This window comes from Akebia trifoliata, chromosome 6, assembly GCF_017979445.1.
Source record: "Akebia trifoliata isolate Shusen 1 chromosome 6, ASM1797944v1, whole genome shotgun sequence".
Lineage (NCBI taxonomy): Eukaryota > Viridiplantae > Streptophyta > Magnoliopsida > Ranunculales > Lardizabalaceae > Akebia > Akebia trifoliata.
Window position 1 is genome coordinate 16321668 of NC_141380.1, and position 7419 is coordinate 16329086.

Below are 7419 nucleotides of genomic sequence, written 5' to 3' on the forward strand. Positions count from 1 at the left end.
TAGGGGTATTTCGGTAAAATAAGCCGTTAGAATTTACTCCCCGCAAGATGCGAAATTGAGAAGTAGGTTTTAGTGACTTTTTCATAAAGAGCAATTTTTTGCTCTTGCGCGGAGTAATTCTTCGAAGGAGTTGTTTATTTTTATTATCCAAACGACTTCTGACTCCCCGCAAGAATCAGAAGTAGCCAAGGAGTCCTATCCAAACGCCTACTTAATGTTTTATTTATTAATTTAGAAAATTTTAATTATAAAAATGGTGAAATTATCGTTTTGCCCCCGAAGAAGACTTTTCGCGTTTTAAGTCGAGTTTTGATGTTCTAGGATGTTTTAGAAACGATTTTTCATAAGAAACTCAATGGGAATGTTGGTTTTTATCATTTATGAAATTTTTTGTGTGAAATGGTTGTGAACTTTATGAAGGACATTTTCGTAATTTTGTTAAATTTTGTTAAAATTGGCGAAATGATTTATTTGATTTCGATTTGTTGTTTTATGTATTCGAAAGGTTTTCCTAAGCGTAACGTAAGCTCTAGGGATATTTTAAGGTTATGGGTATTTTGGTAATTTAGTCATTTTTTAGTGATTTTTATCGTAAAGCTTCTTTTTATCTGAAAAATGATGATTTCTAAGTTTTTGGGGTTATATTTTCCTAGCGTAGCGTGGTTTCTACAGTTTTGTTAATTTGAGATACCTCATCCGGATTTCTAAAACATATCTGGTAACAAAATAAAGCATTGGAATAATTATCCATCATTGGGAACTGTTGCAATCGGGTTGATGAGTTGATTAGTCAGGCGAGTGCAAAAATTGGGTCTCTACAGTATGGGGCAAATATTTTCTCCTAACGTTGTCTCCCTAACGTTGCCCCCCAACACTATCCATACCTATTATACAAAACAAGGTTTGCTTTACAGTCATAAACACAATCGACAGTGTTAGATGGCATTGTGAAAATCCAAGGGGAGCTCCTACTAACAAAAAAAAAAAACCGTTTCAAACTACCATCGTAAACCAATTCAACTGTTTGAAAATTAAAGCTACCTACTCTCCCATCTCTCTCTCTTCTCTAGGAAAAAAATCTGGAATAATGGAGAACCTACAAAGAAAAAAAAAGTACAATCTATTCGAACTCCATCATATTTGATCACTCTTTCAAAGGAAAAATAATTATTAATCATCTATAATGATTGGCTGTAAGGATCAAGTGTTGTGGGTAAGACTCCCATCCAGAATTTGACCTCTTATTGTTCTTAAAAAAAAGCTCTCTCTAAAGTTTCGAGTAAAAGTTTATTATATTTTTCTATATTATTTTTTTCGCTCTCCTTTCAGTTTTTCATTTCATTTGTGCACATTCTATTTGTCTTTGCCATTTTAGGTTGTCTTTGTCCTATATCATCTTCAAAAAAAATCAGATTTTGAAGCTTTTAACCCCATGAAAAGTGGTTACAAACTCATAGTAAAAATGGACGGTCGACGATTCTTCAACTTGTAAATTGGGGTTAGAAATTTCAGAATGAATTGATTTTTTGTAAGGATGATCCCCTCACCAAAGTGATCATACTCACAAAAAATCAGCCCATTACAAGACTTTTAGCCCATATAGGACAAAATGCTTTGTCTTGAACTTTGTCTCTTAAATCCAGGTCCTATTTGACAACCAACGTTAAGGAGCCAACACAGAGCCAATGCCATTATCCTATATGGGTTAGAAGTTTAGGAATGGGATGATTTTTTGTGAGGATGATCTCTACGGGGAGGAGATCACCCTAAAAAAAAAAATCAGCCCAATCTGAATCTTCTAACGCCATCAGAAGTAGTTTATAATTGTGGACCGTCGATTTTTCTTTTTACCGTTAATTGGTAACCAATTTTGATGGGGTTAGAAGTTTTAGATTGGGCTGATTTTTTGTGAGGATAATCATCTCACCAAATATCAGTTCAATCTGAAACTTTTAAGTTGTATAGGAAATTTTTTGGCTCTCAATGTTGGCTCCCTAACATTGGCTACCGAATGCTACCATATATATATATGTATATGCCAAACATTTTTTCAATGTATGACTTTGAAGTAAAATGGGTTGAATTTTTTGTGAGGATGATCTCTATGGTGGAGAGATCATCCTTACAAAAAAAATCAGTGCATTCCGAAATTTCTAACCCCATTAAAAGTTGTTTACAAAAATTCGATGGTCCACGATTTCTCAACTAGTAAATTAGGGTTAGAAGATTCGGAATGAGTTGGTATATATATAGGGCGGTGTTCGGAGGCTCTAAAGTGAGCCAAACATTGTGTTAAACATTTTTCAAAGCATGGGTTAGATCGTAGAAATCATCCTCACCAAAAATCAGTCCATTCTAAAACTTCTAATCCCATCAAAAGTGATTTATGAAAAACTGGACGGTCCATGATTCTTCAACTTGTAAACTAGGGTTAGAAGTGTCAAAATGAGCTGATTTTTTATACAACACTTCCCATATATATATATATATATATATATATGGGAAAAGGTATGTCAATTTTTTTTCAAAATAGGTATTAGAAGATTTAGAATGGGCTGATTTTTGATGAGGATGATCTCCTTGTCATATAGATCATCCTTACAAAAAAATCAGCCCATTCTCAAACTTTTAACCCATACATTGAAAAAATATTTGGCACTATTTAGGGCATCTAACATATATAGTTTATTTGAGTGTATACCGAATGTGACCCATATATATATGGGCCAGGATTTGTAGACAACATTCTAGACAATGTGTTTTGTCTTATATGGGCAAAAAGTTTCTGAATGGGCTGATTTTTTGTGATTATGATCTCTATAGTGAGTAGATCATCCTTATAGAAAATCAATCAATTCTGAAACTTCTAACCCCTCATGAAAATTGGTTACAAGCTAACAGTAAAAAATTGACTAATCACGATTCTTCAACTTATAAACTAATGTAAGAAATTTCAAAATTGGTTGATTTTTTTTTAGGATGATTTTCTCGTCATAGAGATCACCCTTACAAAAAATCAACCCATTCCAAAATTTATAGCCCATATAAAACAAGATGCTTTGTCTAGAATGTTTTTTAGGATTTTGTCTAAAAAATGCTACCCTATATATATAGGGTGGTGTTCTAGACAAAGCATTTTGTCTTATATGGGCTAAAAGTTTTGGAATGGGCTGATTTTTTGTGAGGAATCTATGGTGAGAAAATCATTCCCACAAAATATCAGTTAATTATGAAATTTCTAGCCCTAGTGTATAAGTTGAAGAATCGTGAATCGTCAATTTTTTGTCGTTAGTTTGTGACCGCTTTTCATGGGGTTAGAAGTTTCAGAATTAGCTAATTTTTTGTGAGGTGATTTATTGACTATAAAGATCATCCTCACAAAAAATCAAGCAATTTCGAAACTTTTTAGCCATATAACATAAAACTTTGTCTAGAATATTGTTTAGAATTTTGTCAAAATAACCAGACTTATATGTATATATCCCGTTCGGCACCCAACATTTTGCCCAACATGTTTTGTCCTACATGGGTTAGAAGTTTTGGAATAGGCTGATTTTTGGTGAGGATGATCTCTATGGTGAGGAGGTCATCCTCACTAAAAATCAGCCCATTCCAAAACTTCTAACCCCATCACAAATGATTTACAAGAAATGGACGGTCCACGATTTTTCAACTTGTAAACATGGGGTTAAAAGTTTTGGAATGGGCTGATTTTTGGTGAGGAGATCATCCTCACCATAGAGATCATTCTCACCAAAAATCAGCCCATTCCAAAACTTCTAACCCATGTAGGACAAATACTGTTGGGCAAATTATTGGGCAAAATGTTGGGTGGTGAACATTTCCCATATATATATATATATATGGGAAATGTTCAGCAACAAACATTTTGACAAACATTTTGGCAAAACATTTTTCAAAATATGGGTTAGAGGTTTTGGAATGGGCTGATTTTTGGTGAGGATGATCTCTACGGTGAAGAGATCATCATCACCAAAAATCAGCCCATTCCAAAACTTCTAACCCATCAAAAATGATTTACAAAAAATGGACGGTCCACGATTTTTCAACTTGTAAACACGGGGCTAGAAGTTTTGGAATGGGCTGATTTTTTGTGAGGATGATCTCCTCACCGTAGAGATCATCCTCACCAAAAATCAACCCATTCCAAGATCTCTAACCCATGTTTTGAAAAATGTTTTGCCAAAATGTTTGTCAAAATGTTTGTTGCTGAAAGGGACCCTATATATATATATATATATAGGGGGGCGTTCAAGGGCCAACTTTTTAGCAAACTTTTTGGCAAAACATTTTTCAAAACATAGGTTTGAGGTTTTGGAATGGGCTGATTTTTGGTGAGGATGATCTTTACGGTGAGGAGATCATCCACACCAAAAATCAGCCCATTCCAAAACTTCTAACCCATGTTTACAAGTTGAAAAATCGTGGACCATCCATTTTTTATAAACTGTTTTTGATGGGGTTAGAAGTTTTGAAATGGGCTGATTTTTGGTGAGGATGATCTCCTCACCGTAGAGATCATCCTCACCAAAAATCAGCCCATTCCAAAACCTCTAACCTATGTTTTGAAAAATGTTTTGCCAAAAAATTTGCTAAAAAGTTGGCCCTTGAACGCCACCCATATATATATATATATATATATATATATATATATATATAGAGAGAGAGAGAGAGAGAGAGAGAGAGAGAGAGAGAGAGAGAGAGAGAGAGAGGGTAGCGTTCCTTAGACGACATTCTAGACAATGTTTTGTTCTATATGGCAAAACAGTTTTGGAATGAGATGAATTTTTTGTGAGGATGATCTATATGGTGAGTAGATCATCTTCACAAAAAAGTAGCACATTCTAAAACTTTTTAGCCATATAAGACAAAATTTTGTCTAGAATACTGTCTAGGATTTTGTCAAAATAACCCTACCCTATATACATGAAGTGTTCGGAGGCCCTATAGAGAGCCAAACATTATGTCAAACATTTTTCAAAATAGGGCTTAGAAGTTTTAGAATGAGTTGATTTTTTGTAAGGATGATTTTTATGGTGAAGAGATCATCTTTTCTAAAAATCTTCTCATTTCAAAATTTCTAACCCTAGTTTATAAGTTGAAGAATCATTGACCGTCTAATTTTTGTAAATCACTTTTGATGGGGTTAGAAATTTCAGAATGGGCTGATTTTGGCGAGGATGATCTCCTCATTATAGAGATCATCCTCACAAAAGTCAGCCCATTCCAAAACTTCTAACCACCCATAAATTGATAAAATCTTTGGCTCTCTTTAAGGCCTCCAAATGCCACCCTATATATATACTCTTTCTCTCTTTGTCAACTCCAAAATAGTGCAGCTATGGCCGATTGAACCCAAAGCCCCACCTTTCTATCTATTCCTATTCTTCTTAGGTCGGTAAAAAAGTTGTTTTCAATTGTTTAGATTTGTACTTATGTTTATATAATTGCTAAATTGTGATCTGTAAAATCAGGTTTGTCAATTATTTACATATGTAAAACCATAAAAGATCTATACATCTGTAAAACCTTGGAGTATTTATAAAAGAATTGTAGACTAGGGTTTTTAGGTTATGGGGATTGGTTAGGGTTTATTTTAGGATGAGATTTTGAAGGTGAGTAAATTTTAGGGTTTGGGTTGTATAGAGTTAGGATTTAAGTTGGGTGAGGTGAGAAATGATTTTTGGGAAATTGAGGGTTTGTAGTCCTTAAGCGGGATTGGGGTATTTTTGATTTCGAGAGTGAAGCGGTGAAATATAGGGAAGGTGGGGGTATGCCAAGTCTTTTTTTTGTGGGTCTATTAGACCTTTAGAGGTCTTAAGAACCTATGAATTGATCAAAATGCCATATTTTGACGATTTGGGCCTTTTAGGCCCATTGGAAAAGTTGATATATTTGGGTCCTTTTGAGTGGGGGCCCACTCAAATTGGGATGTCTGCAAGAATAATGATGAATGCATGGGGTCTTGGTACGCGGTCGGGTATGTGACTGATGTGGCAAGGACACAGAACCGCACATCTTTTTCTTGTGTATCCCAATGAAAATGATTTATGGTTCTATGCCCTTGCCACGTCATCTATATACCCAACTGCATACCAAGACTGTGTGCAGTTATCACGGTTCTGTATAAAATTGTTTATTGTAGTACAATAGTGAGCCAAAATTGGAATTACGTGAAAAGTTGGTCACATTTTGGTAATTATCTCAAGAAACAAAGCTTATTAAAAACAGAGAACCAAACACTACTTAGTTGACCTTCACATACTTTGTCTAATTTCTGAATTTACTTTTTTTTGGCATATTTTTGGTCCTACTACTTGGAAAAAGACTTAGAAAAATTAAATCTCACCTGAAAATGTAGGTGCCAACTAATTTTGTTGGTAAAGTCTTTGGATTATGATACTAGAGACCTGGTTCAAATCCTGTCAGCACCGAGTTACTGAACTCATTAAAAAAACTCACTTGGAAATTATTGAGTCAACTCACCTTGAGAGGTACTCAAATGCTTCTCGCGCTTGTTGTGGAATCACAGTATACAAATTGGGCATGGAGATGACCAAGAAAGTAGAATGGTGAAAATTGAAGAAGAATCATGTCTACATATATTATTTTTGATATAGAGTTATATGGAAGTTAAACGGAGTTGGTGTGAATTGTGAACATGGTATGGATACAAAAGGAAGTGAAGTAGACCTTTGTTCATGCGACGTTTTTTTTTGGAGTGATCGATAGCTTTGTACATAGCCAAGGAGAGAAATACTCAAGTCCCAAGTCCCGACCAAACATTTCAAGATTACTTATTTTTATTAGTTGGGGGATTTGGGACCAACCTTTCTTTTCTACTCCCTCCACCCTTCCACTCTACTTCTTTTAAGGACATTTTCGTTATTTTAAAAGATGGTTAGCTACTATGGTCATTACATCACGACAACTTGTTCATTTTTTTAGGATAAAATTTTGGGTGATTTACACATGCCCCACCATGTTTTGGTTAATATTAGAGATATTCCTACATTTTTTAAACTAATCACTTTCACTTAGATTTATCAGGGACTAATGGTGGTCAATATTAAAATATGTGGCACAAGGGAAAAAGTCTAAGCATTTGTCATTTGATTGATTTGACCCATATTTGAAGTTCTTACCTAAATAAAATATTTTGGGCCTGAAAACACTTGAATCCTTAAAACTGTGCACTAGTCCGCATTCAAAGTGACTAAACGTTATAAGCTATTCTGATCCGTATTTAGAGTGTGGGTCAATGCCATTTTCACATTTAAAATGCGGATCAATATCGTGTTTCTTTTTATTTTGTGGGCTCCTAGTGCCGTGATCTTTTTAGCTTGAGTTGAACCTTGTCCTTTTGTCTCTTTGTATTTGATTATTTAATGGATGACC